The 19,001-nt window shown below is 51.4% G+C and overlaps 1 protein-coding gene and 1 pseudogene across 1 annotated transcript in view; both read left to right on the top strand.

Moving 5' to 3' along the window:
* PEBP4 (phosphatidylethanolamine binding protein 4) overlaps window positions 1-19,001 on the top strand; it is a 229,436-nt gene that overhangs the window by 167,681 nt on the left and 42,754 nt on the right.
* Window positions 16,120-16,909, top strand: LOC103074019 (40S ribosomal protein S4, X isoform pseudogene; annotated as a pseudogene).

Below are 19,001 nucleotides of genomic sequence, written 5' to 3'. Positions count from 1 at the left end.
GCTGAACTGCTTTCCCAGCCTCTCCCTCTGGCCCACAATGCTTGTCTGCACGGCTGCCTCCTTGGCAGCCCCCTCGCCTTCCCCGTCTTTCCACCCACGCCTGCACTCCCCTGGGACCCGTCTCCCCCACCCACCCGACCCAAGCCATGCCCCCCAAGCCGTCCTTCAGGTAGGCCTGGCTACTGAGGCCACGTGCAGGTCACCTCCCCGACCTGCAGGCCCCATTCGGGTACTCTGAAGAGTCAGCTGGCTGGGGTTACTTAACCACCACCTTGGGTGCCTGGATCAGAAAAATGCCCTGCCAGCCCTTCTCCGTCTCGGGTTCCATAACCTGTTCCTAAGCTCGTCGCCAAGTGATGGTGTTTGAACCAGTTGGGAAGTAGATGGTGGGATCAGAGTTAGGGAGGAATCAGCATTTGCAGATGGAGAGAGAAATAGCATTAAGAAAAGACGAGGAAAAATGCAGAGAAGAGTGGACTGATGGAGAAAGCGGTGCGGGAGGATGGAGGGGCCGCCTAGATGAAAGGCCAGTGGTTTGAAGGCCAAGGGCAAGGCGGCTGGCGTGCAGCTAGCCCAGCTGCTATTCAAAGAATCTCGGGTGGGGCACCCATGGAAAGCCCCCGAAAGCCACATTGTGCTGCTTTTGAAAGGGCGTATCTATCAGCTTCAACGTGGATTTTGCTCATTGTACCTTAGAGAACTCTCATGTTTTCCTCCATCTATGAGTAAAAGGAAGGATGAAGGGATGGCAAAAGGTGTGCAATGGCTTCTGCGGCCCAGGTAACTCCCCCCTCCAAAACTCCTTGGGGTGATCCTTTCGCCCAACACGTGAGCCCCAGCTTCACTATCTCAGGATTCTGTTCAGAGAAACCACTGCCCATGAGGCTTTCCAAGAGCTACTCTGCCGTAGCGGTGAAGAAGCGGGGAATCCAAGTGGTCCCTGGGTCCTGCAGAGGTGATGGCCTCGCCCTGGGCAGCCCTGGCCACAGGCTCACCTGCTTCCCCAGTTGGAGATGCCCCCAGATGTATATACGAACCCCTGTTGTTTTGGGGGTGAGCCCAGATGACCCCCGACATCCCCAGTGGGGACAGATGGGCTAGAGAAACTCACTGCCAGCGCCTCCAGAATGGGAAACCCCACCCCCCCAAGAGCCTAGGAGTCAGGCACTCCTTCCTGCCCACTCAGAGATTCCGGAAGCCCTTCGAGTCTGGAGATCCCGCCTCCCCAACCTCCCTCTCTCTCTCTCTCTCTCTCTCTCTCTCTCTCTCTCTCTCTCTCTCTCTCTCTCTCTCTCTATCGATTCCTCTGTCTGTCTCCTTCCCGCGACTCCTGTGAGTGCACAGGAGGGCTGAGGGAAGCCCCGTGTGCCTGTGATGAACGGAGCTAATTTCTGGTTTGCTGGTATGCCGCAGAGACGCTGCTGCCTCCGTTCCCCTCCTTCCCAGCAAACCCTCTCCCACACACAGACAAATAGGCTGCATATTTAATTGGAATTCCTCACACCTACAGGGTAAAGCCTTGTCAGTAGAAATAGAGCCCACAGCCAGCTGGCTTCCCCCATTCCACCCACCTTGTCTCTTAAAAAGAAATCCCCCCCCCCATACGTGAACACCCACCCACGGGCCCTTGCACGTCCCTCCCAGCATGGTTGTAAAGGAAGGATTCATTGGCAGTGACGCTCCTTTCCTGGGCTGCTACAGCTGGGCCCACCCGGTAGAGACCACCCAGAGGCTTCTCCCTGGCAGATGGGCCCTGGCCGTCTTCTCATCGCCCACCTTAGGAACTCCCTGGCCAAAGGTCTTGGGGCTCTGGAGTCCCTGAATGGTGCTGAGAGGCACTGGCTGCTTAGGTATCAGAGATCAGGTGATGCAGAGAAGGAAGGAGAGCCATAAAACCCTAGAACGTTACCTAGAAGAGACCCGGCCAAACCTTGTTCTCCATTTCAAGGACACCGCTTTGCTTCTTTCTCTGTGGCTTCTCTCCCCAGACAGGGCGGAGGGTGGCACCCAGAGGCTGGCAGGACCAAGGAAGAGGGGGTCCAGGGGAGGAGGAGGGGAGAGACAGGAGTGTCCAGAAGAGCAGGGGACAGAGAAGGGGTGAAAGACCTAAAGGAGTCCTTACGGGTGAGAGTCAGCTTGCTTTATTTCCCAGATGGCAACAGAAAAAGGTAAAGGCGGAGACCAACTGGGGAGGCTGCACTTCTCTGGATGGCCTCAGGGACGCCCAACCCAAGCTCTGTCCAGGAACCACATCCTGGTGGGGACAGATGGGCCAGAGAAGCTCACTGCCAGCGCCTCCAGAACACCGCCGCCCCCCCCCACCACCACCACCACCGAACATTCCGGGTCAGCAGCCTCAGCCGGGTTTGCAGGGCCTCCTCTCCGTTGGTGACTTTTCTCCCGGCACCTATTCCCTGCGGAGCCTCCTTCCTCCCCTGGCACAGGGCCCCACCAAACCTGTGTGTCAGTCAGCAGACAGCTGCCTGTGGGGCTCTGAGGAGCGCTGTGACATCCTCTTTCTCCCCCACAAAATATCATCTCAGTTTGCCTGAAAGTTCACCATTAGTGACTCACTTCTTTGGGTTAAACATAGCCCTCCCTTTTTAAATGCAGCTGCTCGAGGAAAGGGTAACTCATTGAGTTCTTAACATCCTAGCGTGAATGGGGATACAGATGAGATCTAGGAGTTTTCGAGGAAGGAAGAGGAAGTGGGGAAGGAGACAAAGAGGAGGAAGGGAAGCTACTGAAAAGGAAGAAGAGACCAAAGAAAGGACCAGCAAGAAGCACCTCTGTTCTACCTTGAGTGCCTTTTTCACAAGCCAGCACCGTTCCAGAGTGAATTAAAGAAGGACCTTTATTTAGGTAGAGTCCTCTGTGATTTACAAAGGGCCTTCACGCCCACCCCCATTCGATCCTCACAGCTCTGTGAAGCCAGGACCAGGGAGGTTGTTGTACCCATTTTCCAGTTGAAGAGACTGAGGTTCTTGGACTTTGGAGGACTTACCATGTAGCCAGTGAGTGGGAGAGCTGGGCCTCTCTACCTCCTTTGTACAGAAGCCCGTGAAGACACCCTCACCGGGACTTCCCTGGTGGTCCAGTGGTTAAGAATCCACCTTCCGATGCAGGGGACACAGGTTCTGATCCCTGGTCTGGGAACTAAGATCCCACATGCCGTGGGGCTACTGAGCCCGCACGCGGCAGCTAAAGATCCCGTGTGCTGCAACTAAGACCCGATGCCGCCAAAAATAATTAATTAATTAATTAATTTTTTAAAAAGATGCCCTCACCGAGCTCACCTCCTCCCTAATTCACCCACAGTCCTCTAGTCAGAAAGATCCCGGTAGAGGAACAAGAATGAAAATGGTGCCAAGAAGGGGTCAGGGGATGGAGGGGGGCAAACGCAAGATCCTCCACAGTGGGAGCAGGGAGCACGTGGCATGTCCTAAAGCCCCCGCCCCGAACTGGAGAGGAGGAGATGTGGATGGAGGGTGGAGGCCTCCACGCGCTCACTGGTGACAAGTCTGATGCCAACATCCAGGACATCCCACGCATCCTTCAGTTGGCAGCCTCGCTCCTCAGGCCTCCACGCCGGGGCCAGGAAGGCCTGCGAGGGCTTCGTTGGCCTTGGGTGTGAAGAGGAGGCTGGCTGTGGACACAGCAGTGTAGGCTGGACCCAGGAAGGTCCCCAGGGAGACGGGGAAGCAGGAAGAGACCCCAGAACCCCTGCCAAGAATCCCCACAGGCTTCCAGGCCCAGTTTTTCCTGTTCCCTCCTCTTCCTTTCCTCACTGTTCTGTCTTCAAGCTTTCCACCCTGCAGGAAGTGGTCGGTCCGCCATATTGAAACTGTCCCCTTGTCTCCCCCTTAACGAGCCAGGTTAAATATGCTGTAATCAGAGTAATAATACACCTGGGCTGGTTCTCGAGAGAACTGCCTTTTGTACGGCAATAGGCAATAGGACGTTAATAGCAATTATTCTGCTTTGTAATCAGAGCTTTAAATACTAATTCAAACAGCCAGAGGAAAACCAATTAGTGCTAATTTATCTCTATGTGTTTTCCAGAGCTGGTGTCTGTCACACTGTGAAGAAATAGGTTGGTAATTATTACAGTTGGGTGGTAGATAGAAGTAATTATCAGATTCTTTCATTTTTCTTTGGGGGAAAAAAAAAAGGGGGGGGCGGCGGGGAGGGCTGAGATACGTTCTGTAAGTCTTCATTCCCTTGAAGTTTAAAGGGAGGACACACGCTGGCTCTGAGATCCCAGCCCTCAGCATCCCAACTGTACAGGTATCTCCAAGAGCTCGGTGCGCTCTGGTGGAGGTTGCCTTGAAGGCCTTAACAAGGAGCCTCCAGCTGATAGGCTCATAGAAGTAATGCCTGCAACATTACAAGAAGCAGAGCATTTCTGGGGAAATGTTGGTGAGCCCCCCACCCAAGCTGACCACAGGAGTAAGGGCACAGTGGGACCTGAGTCCCAGGCAGGCCTCTATGTCTCCAGCTGTGTGGCCTGGGTAGAGGCACTAAACCTCTCTGGACGTTGGTGTCCCCATTTGTAAAATGGACAGAATAATCCCTATCTCACAGGGTTGTTGTAATGATTCGATCAAATAAAAGAATGTTTATAATGAGCCTAGAACCCAGTCATAATGGGTATGAGTTATTGAGTGCAAACCATTTGCCTGGGACTCTTCTAGATGATTTTGTGTATATTAATATTATCTCTAACCCTCCAAAGGCGTGGGCGGCCTCACTGTGTTAGTTTATTTCCCTGTTTCCTCTCCTGTCCATACCTTTCACCAGCTGTGCAAGTCAGGAGAAGCTATTAATCTCACTACGCCTCGGTTTCCTCATCTGTGTAGCAGCGGTGATAATAGTACCTTCCTTGAAGATTAAAGGAGACAATGATGCTAAAAGCTCTTAGCAGGTGCTCTATTATCATTATAAATATTATATATTATCCTTTCATTGCATATGGTTTTGTTGTCATCTATACAAATCCTCTGTTGAAAGATACAGCACTTTGAGTACCTTTTATTAACTAATCCACAAGGACTTATCAAATGTCCGATGCATACTCACTACCATAGCAGGCCTGCTCACACCATTTCAAAACATAAAGCTAGCACACCCTGAACAACAGAAGGTGGGAGAATAATGGCATTTGACAGAGCTTCACAGTTTATATCAACACAATGCCATCATGTATATGATTCCAATGCCTTTTCACAAGTCAGTGGGTTGAGAACTACTGAATCCCCATTTTACAGGTAGGAAAATGAATTTAAGTGATCTGCTCAAGAAAGTGGTCGAATCAGAACCCAAACCCAGGCTTCTGACTGCTCAGTCTACCTGGGTACTCACTAAATGCTTGTTGAATGGATAGGTGTGTTTCCACTAAACCATATCACCTAAGCTGCCAATGGGGATCTCACACCCCTACATGAGGAGCAGGGCTGATCAAGGAGAGGTGAGACGGAGGCACGGAAATCTTCAGAGACGAGATGGGCCATGGCAGGGCTGGGCAGCTCCGCTCAGCCTAGACAAGGCTTCTGAACGTGTTGAATTAGTAGGCGACATTAAAAACTTGGGAGACTGCATTTAGCGACCTGGGTGAAGATCTGTCAACTCAGGCCATCTCCTGTTCTCACAGACCCCATCCCGGGCACACAGGGGACAGGCCTAGGCCCAACTGGCACATGAAGTGTGACCCCTGGGCCGGGCCTCTGAGGACAGCAGTATGAGGTAGGGCAGGGGAGCAGGGGGTAGAGGGTGTAGGTTGGGCAAAGACCCCAGGAGGGGCCAAACACACAGTGTTTGAGAAGCAGGGGCTAGACTGGCCCGGCAGGTCAGGAGGGTAAGTGCTGGGACCGGTTAGTAAGGTAGCAAAGGGCAGGTGTGACCAGGGCTAGTTATTCACTGCTCCCACAGAAGGGACAGGCGGGGACTTCAATGCAGCCTGCACCCTGCCCCCTAGCCACTCACCCAGGCCAGGAGCTGCCTCCACCCTGAGGAAGGGGAGCCTTCTTTCTCCTCACACAGAGGAGCCTGCCATATGCTCGTCAAGCTGTGGGATTCCACCCAGAGGGACGCCTGTTTCCTGCAGGCCAGTGGCTGCCCGAGGGTCAACGTGTTTCAAAGGCAGCGCCTGAGAAAGTGGTAGAGGTGGCAGGGTGGACAACCGGGGGTGGGGGGGGGCAGGGAGAGGGCGCGAGAGACTGAGGGGAGGAGAGAGTAGACGAGGTGATAGTGGCAGGAATGGGGAGACGTGAAAGAAAGGAAAGGGTGTATGTATGTAGGCAGGGACAAGGGACGAACTGGGCATGTATCAAAATATTAATAACAGCTTTGACTGGAGGGTTATGGGTAATTTTAATTGTCCTCTTTTTGGTTATGGGTATTTTCTAAGTTTTCTACATTGTGCATAGTTCTCTTTTATACTAAGAAAAACAATGAAACTTAATTTTAAAAAAGGAAGGGACATACGCTGGAGACGTTTTGAAGGAAGAGCTGACAGAATTTGATAAGTGACGAGATAAGGGTGATAAAGGAGATAGATGAATCAAAAATAACTCGGAGGTTTTGAGACTGGGTGATAGGGAAAATGACAGGGAGAGGGAAGTTAGGTGGGGGGGTTAGAGAGTGGGGATGGGACCCGTTCAGGTGAGACAGTGGAGGTTATTCATTCCCGCAGCAGGAAAGGAAGAGCTGCCCTGAGAGGTGCTGTGCTCACCAGGCCGCAGGGCAGCCTCGGAGTCAAGAGGTGAACTCGGGACACCCTTACCAACGCTCCATCCAGAGCTGCAGGCAGACCTGTCTTTCTCGGCAGGGAGTTTAAAAGAGAGGCACCCAGACAAGACCCTGAGGTAGACCCGCCCACGACCAGCAGGCCTTCCCAGCCTTGGAACTGGGCTGCTTGGTCCTGGGGGGGCCAAGACAAACTTAATGCATGACAGGGAGCAGGGCTGGGGAGTGGAGGATGTTAGGCCCAAGACCCTGCCGGCAGAGGCTGCAGAAGACAGAGCATGGTGGCAGGGAAGTCCCAGGGTCCCGGTGTCATTGGCGATGGCCGGGCAGGGACGGGAAGGGGAGAAACTCATCTCTGGAGGATACAGGAGGCATTCTCACATTGAGAAGGGTCGCCCTGAATCTTAGTTCCCAGCCAACCCCCTCACCCCCAATTGTCCACAAACACGTGGTGAATGCCTAGAAACCCATTCTGCTGCTCCTGGTTGACTGGTCTGCAGAGGCTTTGGAACTGCCAGAGCCTCGGAGACCAGCTGTCCCAGGCCACACAAACACCCAGGACAGGAAAACGCTGTTCCCCCTCGCCTGTAAAACCATCTGCCTTGTATCTTCTGGTGACTCGGCCAAGAGTGGGTCTCCTGAGGCTCCGAGTGAAAAGTTGCATCCTGACTAGCACCGTCCAGCAGGCCAGCAGCAAAGCCACTACCTCTTCCGTTGGGGTCACCCCTCTCCCCCTCCCCAGTCGGCCCTGTCCCCTGCACCCGCACCAGCCCTCCCAGCACCGGGGCCGCCTCAATGAACCACCATTGCCTTAAAAGACTCCACATTGACTAAGCCTGAGGCCCCACCGGAGGCTGCGTCACTGTTTCCTTGGCAACCAAAGGGGTGGGTGCAAAGTAACACACAAAGCAAACAAAATGAGCTCCACATGGGTGGCTGGGAGAGTCACCTCAGCATCCTGGGGCCACCGATTGCAGTGGGTATCTGGGTGTCTGCCAGACTCCTCTCACTGATGCTGCTCTGGGGGGCACCTGGCAGCCCCCCAGATATCCTAGGCAAGGAGCACTTCACAACACGCCATGGCCTCTGCTGGGAGCTGTCTTGCCAGAAGAAATGAGATTATCTGGTGAGGGTCCCGCATCTCCACGCATTGGGCACTAATGAGGCTGAGACGTCAGCCCCAAAAAGTTGTCAGCCAGGAGGAGCGTAGAGCTCGTGGCCAGTCACTGCCTGCCTGAGACGGCCTGATGTGACCCCAGCACTCCCTGGGCTCCTACTGTAAAGGTCCTTCCAAGGTGCACTGTGGGAAAACCTTGACAGGTGTATGCCTGAGATTCCAAACTGCTTTTCAAAAAAAATTTTTTTATTAAGTTACAAATATATCCATCAAATACCCAGATATTAAGTGTAAAACTTCCACTGTCTTAGTCAGTTCAGGCTGTTATGACAGAATACCATAAACTGGGTGGCTTATAACATTTCTCACGGTCCTGGAGGCCAGAAGTCTGAGATCAGGGTACAGCACGGCAGGTTCTGGGTTGCAGACAGCCGACTTCTCAAAGTATACTTCCTTGGAGAGCAAGGAGGAGGAGGGGAAACAAGCTCTCTCTGACTCCCAAAAGGGCACTAATCCCACCATGAGGGCCCCACCCTCCTGACCTCATCTAATCCTAATTACCTCCCAAAGGCCCCACCTCCTAATACCATCATACTGGGGGTAGGGTTTCAACATACACATTTTAGGGGGACGCAAACATTCTGTCCATTCACCATGTAACCACCACCAAGATCAAGACATGGAGTATTTCCAGTGCCCCCAAAGCCTCCCTCTTCCCAGTCAATATCCCCACCCCAAAGGCGACAGTGTTCTGACTGCTGTCACGGTCCATGAGGCTTGCTGAGGCCTTCACGTAATAGAGCCACATTGAGGGGGCGCCCCTTTGCCCTTGCCTGGCTGCAGGCATGGTGCTCTGTCCTGGGAGTCAACAGCATTGTTGCAGAAGAAGTCAGGGGCTCATAAAAGGAAACGAAACTGAGTTATTTGTCATGAGGTGGATAGACCTAGAGCCTGTCATACAGAATGAAGTAAGTCAGAAAGAGAAAAACAAATACCGTATGCTAACACATATATATGGAATCTAAAAAAAAAGAAAAAAATGGTCTGAAGAACCTAGGGGCGGGACAGGAATAAAGACGCAGACATAGAGAATGGACTTGAGGACACCGGGAGGGGGAAGGGTAAGCTGGGACGAAGTGAGAGAGTGGCATGGACATATATACACTACCAAATGTAAAATAGATAGCTAGTGGGAAGCAGCCCCACAGCACAGGGAGATCAGCTCTGTGCTGTGTGACCACCTAGAGGTGTGGGATAGGGAGGGTGGAAGGGAGGGACATGCAAGAGGGAGGGGATACGGGGATATATGTATACGTATAGCTGATTCACTTTGTTATACAGCAGAAACTAACACACCATTGTAAAGCAATTATACTCCAATAAAGATGTTAAAAAATATAAATTAAAAAAAAAAAGAAGTCAGGGGCTCATTCTTTTCTCTCGCTGTGCAGCATGCCTAGTGCTTCTAAGTGTCTCAAGGGTTTTCTCCAGGTCCCTGACCTGCAACTGTTATTTCTACCAGGCCACGTGTGGCCAGGGACACCCACGTGCAGGCACGCCCAGGTTGTGCCCAATCCCAGGTGCACCCTCTTCTACCCCACTCGAGAAGTCACGAAAGAATGAGAGTGGGTATGACCATATCATGCAACTAACCTTGAATTCCCTCTAAGGTAACCCCCCAAAGTGTGTTTGGGGGGGATTATTTGAAAACTGTGGCACTTTATTATTAGCAACATATTTGTTTGTGATACATCTCACAACTGCTGGTACCGTGCCAGCGCATCACAGCTCTTAGGCTGAGAGCTGCTAGTCTAAGTGGTGTGATTTCAGAAGTAAAGGAAGGCCGTTTCCTGCCCCCAAAATATCTCTTTCCCCTCCGCCACTGCTTCTCCTGAAGTTTCGCACAATCAATTTATTGAGCTGTATCAGACAGCGCCAGTGTCCTGTTTTGAAATGCAGGAACTCCTGAGGAGAGGGAATCCATTAAACCCACAGTACCTTACCTTAGTGTGACTTATGGGGGCACTGGAAAGACACGCATGCTGGGGGCTGGCGGCAAGCCTGGCGCTGCGGGGGAACCTTTCCCATGCCTCCTCTCCCCATTCCCACAATGAGGTCAGGAGGATGGTATTCTTAGCCCCATTTTACAAATGAGAAAACTGAGGCTCGAGGAGATTAAATAACGAGCCTAAGGCCACATAACTCTTAGGTTGCAGAAGCAATCATTCAAGGCCAGTTTAGTCTCCTCCAAAGCTCTGCTGGGTAGGTGGGAGGTACCAGGTATTTGTGAGCAAGGAGAGAGAAAGGCATAGAAAGGAGAAGGGCCAGACGCTGTGCCGAGGAGGAAGGTGACACCCAGGCCATAAATCAAAGTGCCGGAGGAAAAAGGGAGTTCCTTCATATTGGATTTCATAGTCACCCAAGTGCTGCCGCCCCAGAGCCAGCGGCAGGTGCACCATCAGGGCAGTCTGGCCACCATCGGCCCCGACACCTCCTCCGTGCTTGGTGACCACCAAGGGATGTGTCACAGGCACCAGGTCACATCCCTACAGAGGTGTGCACAGGCCTTCCTCCTGACTCAGAAGGGCCAGTTTCTTCAAGCCCCTCTTGGGGTGCAGAAGAATGCCCATTTGGAAACTTCACGGAGTGTTAACTCCCTGCCGAGCAACCTATATGCACTGTTTCAGTCTATACAGCAACCCCGTGGTGTGGGTAGTCTGAGGCCCCATTTGTAGATGAGAAAGCCCGTGCATCGCCACGAGGCTGCAAACTCCATGAAGACAGAGATCACGTCTCTACAGGGCGTCACCCTACAGGCTAGCACCTACCACTATGCCTGGCATATTCTGGGTGCTTTTCTCCTCAGCACAGCATCTGCCCCTATTACCTCTGGGTCCCTCAGAGGTGTATGGCCAGGTCTTCCTGACCCTAAAGAGGACATCCTCATCACCAGATGAGGCACACCGCAACAGAGAGCCAGCAGGAGGGTGAAAAGGCCTAATTCTGGGAAAGGGGAGATGCCTGGGCTTCAAAACAAAGAGCGTATATTGAAGGGGTCCATCAGGTTAGGCCCAGGAGCTGGCTGCCTGTATCTGTTGGTACAAGGCAAGAGCGCTTCCTCAAAAACAGCACCTGCACCCGCCATAATTCCACCAGTATATGTTCACTCCCTTGGGTCTCAAGCACTGTGTTAGGCTGTAGGATAACAATGGGTGAAACACGGTGGTGTCCTCAGGGTTTAGAAAAGGGGAGGTGCAAAGCCCACGACAGGCACGGGCTGTGAAGGGGGCCCCCCCGGCTGCGGGTCTGGCACCTGTGAGGCCCCAAGAACAGCGCCGGGCACGGAGCAATGGTTAGACACGCACGTGCTCACGTGCACACGGGCCGTGATCTTGCGTGGGATCCTACAGTAGACTGGGAGTCTTGCAGAACAGGTTGTTGTAGCAGGCGAGTGACAACGTCACATGTATCTTCCATAGCGCTAACTTTGGCAGCATCAGTCATGGGAGGGATGGACGTGCGGGGTAGGCAGGGGGACTGACCGATGATGCCGTGCTTTCTGGAGGGGATTCACGTATCATCAGCTGGCACCATCACGTAGCGGGGAATACCTCAGCCAAGAATGCCCTGGGCTTGAGGAGGGATGCCAGGAGAAGGCGGGAGTCAGCCCTGAGAAAAAGGCGTGTCCCTAAAAGTGGACAGACCCGAAGGCAGCCTCCTCCGCTTACCCAGGGTCAGGGGCTGTGGGCATGCATCTGTGGGGGGACGCACGTGCACGCACGTGTGCGCGCACACACACACACACACACACACATGCCAACACGTACACACACGTATTGGATTTAAGAATGAGGAGCTTTAGGGCTTCCCTGGTGGCACAGTGGTCGGGAGTCTGCCTGCCAATGCAGGGGACACGGGTTCGATCCCTGGTCTGGGAGGATCCCTCGTGCCGCGGAGCAACTAAGCCTGTGAGCCACAACTACTGAGCCTGCGCGTCTGGAGCCTGTGCTCCGCAACGGGAGAGGCCGTGACAGTGAGGGGCCCGCGCACCGCGATGAAGAGTGGCCCCCGCTCGCCACAACTGGAGAAAGCCCTTGCACAGAAACGAAGACCCAACACAGCAAAAATTTAAAAAAAAATTTAAAAAAAGAACAAGGAGCTTTAAAAAAAAAAAAAGAAACAACGCATACCTGGGTCCCATCCACCCATGGAATCCCAGTCTCTTGTGTTTGGATGATGGACACAAGGTGTGCCCTGGACCAAAGCTCAGATTTGCCACCATTTTTTCGTCATCCCTGGTGTATTCCTTTCAGTGATTTCACATAAGGAAAACGGGCTGGAAAAAAGTTAAGTGAGGAACCGGCAAAGAAACCAAAGAGCATGTCCCCTGGGGAAGAGAAGCTCTGAAGAGAAATTGTAAATTCTTCTGGTGTTTAAAATCCATGAGATCGGACTTCCCTGGGGGCGCAGTGGTTAAGACTCCGTGCTTTTCCTGCTGGGGGCATGGGTTCGATCCTTGGTCGGGGAATTAAGATCCCGCATGCAGCGCCTCGCAGCCCTTAATTAATTAATTAATTAATTAAAAACAAATTAATTAATTAAGCAAGGGTATGTCATTTCCCCCATTTTTGCCAATTTAAATTGCAATTATTCTTTTTTGAGACAATAAGCAAACTAACAGTAAGGGTTAAATAATTTGTTAAAGGGTCGTGGGGTAGAGAGGAGTTGGGGTTTGAAAAGGGGGTTGGGGGGACTGGAATCTGCCAGTAGCAGCAATAAATGCAGAGTTGTGCCTCAGGCATAATATATCAAAGAAAATATAATGCATCCAGCTTAAAACTAATGACTGCCGTATAATTAGATGAGAAGCATTGTGCTATAAATGTGTATTCTTTAGCGTGCTGTGATTTTACTGTAAAAAAAAGAGAGAGAGCGAGAAAGAAGGAGACAGAAAAACACAGAGCCCAGCAACATACTATAAAAAGAACCTTCTGTTGACTTCTCTACTGTTTAGTATTCCTTGGCTGTTCTCCCTTGGGAGTGTGTAATTAGTACTTTATGAAGAGTACATTTAAAGCAGTTTAATATTCACCTCATTCAATCTGAAACAATGTGATCCATGCTTAGACAAATCAGTGCTCCTTGCTGACATAACCTGTCAGAACATTACCTCTGAAAAGACCTTTCAGGAGGTTTGGATGTTAATTAGTTGTCTATCATGTATAAACAGAGCAGTGAGCAGAAGGGGCTCCGACGGGCCAGAGGGATACGTTGCCCGCGCACCGCGATGAAGAGTGGCCCCCGCTCGCCACAACTGGAGAAAGCCCTTGCACAGAAACGAAGACCCAACACAGCAAAAATTTAAAAAAAAATTTAAAAAAAGAACAAGGAGCTTTAAAAAAAAAAAAAGAAACAACGCATACCTGGGTCCCATCCACCCATGGAATCCCAGTCTCTTGTGTTTGGATGATGGACACAAGGTGTGCCCTGGACCAAAGCTCAGATTTGCCACCATTTTTTCGTCATCCCTGGTGTATTCCTTTCAGTGATTTCACATAAGGAAAACGGGCTGGAAAAAAGTTAAGTGAGGAACCGGCAAAGAAACCAAAGAGCATGTCCCCTGGGGAAGAGAAGCTCTGAAGAGAAATTGTAAATTCTTCTGGTGTTTAAAATCCATGAGATCGGACTTCCCTGGGGGCGCAGTGGTTAAGACTCCGTGCTTTTCCTGCTGGGGGCATGGGTTCGATCCTTGGTCGGGGAATTAAGATCCCGCATGCAGCGCCTCGCAGCCCTTAATTAATTAATTAATTAATTAAAAACAAATTAATTAATTAAGCAAGGGTATGTCATTTCCCCCATTTTTGCCAATTTAAATTGCAATTATTCTTTTTTGAGACAATAAGCAAACTAACAGTAAGGGTTAAATAATTTGTTAAAGGGTCGTGGGGTAGAGAGGAGTTGGGGTTTGAAAAGGGGGTTGGGGGGACTGGAATCTGCCAGTAGCAGCAATAAATGCAGAGTTGTGCCTCAGGCATAATATATCAAAGAAAATATAATGCATCCAGCTTAAAACTAATGACTGCCGTATAATTAGATGAGAAGCATTGTGCTATAAATGTGTATTCTTTAGCGTGCTGTGATTTTACTGTAAAAAAAAGAGAGAGAGCGAGAAAGAAGGAGACAGAAAAACACAGAGCCCAGCAACATACTATAAAAAGAACCTTCTGTTGACTTCTCTACTGTTTAGTATTCCTTGGCTGTTCTCCCTTGGGAGTGTGTAATTAGTACTTTATGAAGAGTACATTTAAAGCAGTTTAATATTCACCTCATTCAATCTGAAACAATGTGATCCATGCTTAGACAAATCAGTGCTCCTTGCTGACATAACCTGTCAGAACATTACCTCTGAAAAGACCTTTCAGGAGGTTTGGATGTTAATTAGTTGTCTATCATGTATAAACAGAGCAGTGAGCAGAAGGGGCTCCGACGGGCCAGAGGGATACGTTGGGAAATGCATTTTGTATGAACGCGGCTTGCAGGGGGGTCTTCTCGCTCTCCCCCCATCCCCCCATCCCCCCTCCCCCGTGTCAGCAGCCACGCATGCTTTGGACCTCTTCCGGGCAAGAAAAGAGCTTTCCAGTGGCTTCAAGGGGCACCTCCAGCCCCCAGAGGGGACTGGGGATGCTAAAGGGGTCCCCTGTACACCACCCCTGCCCCTGACACCTGCTGGCGCCCCAGGAAAGGGCCACCTGCAAGTGTGGCAGGAAGCATGACCTCACAGGCCCACCTGGCTTGCTGGGAGGCTCCAGGCTTTGGGCCCCGGCTGGGTCCCACCTCCTGTGGGTGGAGAGAGCCGGGAAGAGATGAAAGTGTCCTGATGCCCATCTCCTTGCTCACCCGAGAGCTCTGCTCCTCCGGGCAGCCAGTCCGCTGTAAACAGAGCTGCATGGTACAAAAGAGGGCTCCCCAACACGGGAATTCATGCAACTTCCCTCAACAGCTTGGCTTCTCAGAGGGCCGGCAAGGTTCAGAATGTACAGGGCACGGAGTCCAGACCCAGCCTCAGGATGATCCTTTGCCAAAGTGCATCCTGCAAAGGCACTGCCTTCGTGAGCTGTCTCTAGGGATTTGAACTAGCTGTCCGTTATCCTGGACTTAGAATGCCCTTGTGCGAAGCGCTTCCTAGCATGTTGAAGGTGCTTACTAAGCAGTGTCAGGACATCATTCTGTTGTTCTTGCCAGGCTCGTGATTCCAAGATGGCATGGCAGCTGGCAGCAGGAACCTCCTCCCCGCCAGGGTCAAGCAAGCCCCACCCACTCAGCTGTGTCCCCCACTTGTCTTCCTTTCCCGGCTCCCAGCACCCCACCTTCCTTTAGTGGGCCCAACCCCCACAGGCTCTGTATTCAACATTCTTTCCATGAGCAACCACTAAGTGCCTACTGTGTGCACTGCACTGTGCTACATTCTGCGGCAGCAAAGATACGTAAGTCGTGGCCTCAGCTCACGGGCCATTTACAGACCCATAAACTTATTATCACAGTTTGGGGTAATTATAACTAGTGTCAGAGAGGCAATATCATTTAGTGGTTAGGAGGGAGGGCACTGAGGTCATACTGCCTGGATTCAGATCCCAGCCTCACCTTGGGCAGGTTATTTAGCTGCTCTGAGCTTTGGTTTCCTTATCTGTAAAATGGGGATAAGACCCTTTCATGGGTTTTTGAATGTTAAATGGCATAATTCAGTAAAGTGCCTAGCGTAAGGCGTAGGATGTACTAAGTGCTCGATTAATGTTTGTCCCCCACCCCCAAATAGTATAACAATCAAAGTGCCTGAAGGCAGAAGAGGGAGATACTAACTGTGCCTGGGTAGTCTTGGAAGGCTTCCTGGAGGAGGTGACATTTGAGCTACGTTTTAAAGGATTGAGTAGAAGTTTACCAGGTAAAGAAGTAACGGGATGGCTTTCTAGATGCAGGAACAGTGAATTATACGTGGAAAGGGGCACAGAAATAAGCAGGGTGTTGGCGATAGGAAGACACGGCCCCCTGTGCACCGAGTCACACTGCTGAGTTCCAGCCCGGGAGGCTGGTCGCAGGTGACCCTCCAGAACCAGCCACGGGATGGTACAAGTACACAGAAGAGAGTGCTCCAGTTTCCACGGCTGGGTGATGATGGGGTTTTTCCAGCAGCCGAGGAACTAGTCCTTTTCACTGTATTTCTCAAAAACAAGAATCGCTCTCTTTTCGTGCCTAGCGCAGCCATGGCTCGCGGTCCCAAGAAACACCTGAAGCACATAGCAGCTCCAAAGCATTGGACGCTGAATAAACTGACTGGTGTGTTTTCTCCTCATCCATCTACTGGTCTCCACAAGCTGAGGGAATGTCTCAAGGAACAGACTTAAGTATGCCCTAACAGGAGATGAAGTAAAGAAGATCTGCATGCAGCGTTCCATTAAGATTGATGGCAAGGTCCTCACTGATATAACCTACCCTGCTGTTTTTATGGATGTCATCAGCATTGACAAGACTGGAGAGAATTTTCATCTGATCTGTGACACCAAGGCTCGCTTTGCTGTTCATCGTATTACACCTGAGGAGGCCAAGTATAAGTTGTGCAAAGTGAGAAAGATCTTTGTGGGGACAAAAGGAATCCCTCATGTGGTGACCCATGATGCTCGCACCATCCGCTACCATGATCCCCTCATCAAGGTGAATGACACCATTCAAACTGATTTGGAGACTGGCAAGATTACTGATTTCATCAAATTTGACACTGGTAACCTGTGCACGGTGACTGGAGGTGCTAACGTGGGAAGAATTGGTGTGATCACTAACCGGGAGAGACATCCTGGTTCTTTTGATGCAGTTCATGTGACAGACGCCAACGGCAATAGCTTTGCCACCCGGCTCTCCAACATTTTCGTTATTGGCAAAGGCAACAAACCATGGATCTCTCTTCCTCGTGGAAAGGGTATCCACCTTACCATTGCTGAGGAGAGAGACAAGAGACTGGCGGCAAACAGAGCAGTGGATAAAATGATCTCTAAGTGACATGATTGGGAAAGTCTTTGTACTTAAAAGATAACTACCAAATAATTTTTAAAAAAAGAAAGAAAAAGAATCAAGATCTCACACTCCCCTGACCTGAGTATCCACCCAAACCTGAACCCACGGGCAGAGCTAGGCGCCCGGCTCCAGCCCCTACAGCTGTGAGCCTTCCCCCGCCCTTCCCGCCCCAGCATTGCCCCGGGCTCACTGGGGGGATGGGGGGATGGGCATACAGCCCCCAGTACCGGGGACACAAAAGTGCTCAGTACATGGTGGCTCTTATTATTAATGAAAAGAGCTTGCTCTGACCCACACTTTTTTCACAACTGCTTCCTTCTCTAGTTTTTCACTTGACAGCAAGCCAGGACTCAAGAGGACCAGGGAGTCGCCGGTGTCCTCTCGGCAAAGCCCTGGGTCCCCCTGGGCCCCAGGTCTGTGTGGAGCCTCTTGTAGCCCCACAGACTCCCAGACGCCACCTCCCACCCAAGACAAAGCTGGTGGTGGGACAAAGGTCCCAACCCTACAACCAGCCCCTCGACATAACCCCAGGTCTTCCTCTCCTCGTGAAACCCTGGGCCTCTGCCTTCCAAGCAGGGCCTTGGTTGGTCACCTTGTAGAATATCCCAGACTCTGGGAGGGTGCTGTCCTCCCCACCACACCAAGGACAGGGTGGGCCTCCCTCACTCACTGAGCAGTAATGATACCACCCCGCATCTCTCAGGCACCTGCTGCGGGGTAGACGCTTTCTGTTGAGAACCCTCACCGCAGCCCTCTGAAGTAAGCAGGGACTATTACAGCCATGAGGCAGACAATTCACTAAGTCCCGGGGAGGTTGAAGAGTGATCCGAAGGCCCTCAGGCAGGCAAGCAGCAAAACTGGGGGTCTAGGCCTTTTCTACTTCCAAACTCCCCCCGCCCCCAATTTTACACTAGGCCAGGCATAGCCAACTACAGCCCGTGGGCCAAATCGGCCTGTTTTTGTAAGACCTGTGAACTAAGAATGTTTCTTACATTTTTAAAGAGTTGTAAGAAAAGAAAGAAAGAAACAAAGAACATGTGACCTAAATCGCCTGTGGCCCACGAAACCTCAAATATTTACCAGGTGGGCCTTTGCAAAAAGTTTGCCAGCCCTGCCCTGGAGCCCATGGGGCCACCCAGGGAACATTTGATTCGGGACCAGACATTGGGTACCAGAGATCCAAGTGGAAAAGCCACAGTAGGGAAGACAGACGTTTGACCAGGACAATTGCTGTGTGACCCGCCGCTTCAAAGCCATTTTTAAAAAGGTCTTTAGTAGAGATGAGATCGGGCTGAAGGGAACACCAGTAATTTCTCTCTCTCTGCAGGCTTTATAGTTGATGAAATTTTTCACACAGTGTCTATTTCATGTAGTTAGTATCCTCACTTTTTGAGTGAAAAGTGGAAAAGCTGAGACGGGAAATGACCGATTTATGGGTCCCTAGTGAATATCCTCTCCAGGTTCCATGACCTCAAAGCCACTGTTCCTTCCATCACACCAGGGCTGCATCTGAGCCCCAGGGCATCTGGGGAAGGGAAGCAGAGAGACGGTGCCGGGACTGGCCAGGAGGGGAGCTCGTGTGGTGACCACTAGTCCCAGTGCCTCTTTCTTGGCATACAGATTGCCTTTATATGCATCTCAGATTTCCTTTTTTTAACACAAGCCCAGCTATCTTGGAGCTGTTTCAGCCACTGAGTCAGCCCTCAAGAAAAGCACCCCAATTTGCTGTATCTTGGGGGTGATTCTAGCCCATACTCATCAAGCTAAATGACCGCCCTCAAGGGCCGGGATGCCTGATTTCCAGTCCCAGCTCTGCCGCCAGCCAGCTTTGTGACCTAGAACAGGCCAGCGTGCCTCTCTGTGCCTCCCTTTCCTCCCTGGGAAACGGAGTCCCCACCCCCTCCTTAGCCCACATGGGACTGTGGGAAAGTGAATGAGATCATGTCTGTGTGGGGCTTGGCGGAAGGAAGCAGCAATACAAGGTAGTATTATTTTCTGGGTCTAGCTGGGCAGTTGCCATGAGGCTGCTGAGATGTACAAGTCTTTCAAAGGCCTCGGGAACCCATCCCAGGAATGC

This window comes from Lipotes vexillifer, unplaced genomic scaffold (assembly GCF_000442215.2).
Source record: "Lipotes vexillifer unplaced genomic scaffold, Lipotes_vexillifer_v1.1 scaffold567, whole genome shotgun sequence".
Taxonomy (NCBI): Eukaryota; Metazoa; Chordata; class Mammalia; order Artiodactyla; family Lipotidae; genus Lipotes; species Lipotes vexillifer.
This window is presented reverse-complemented; position numbering and strand designations above follow the sequence as displayed.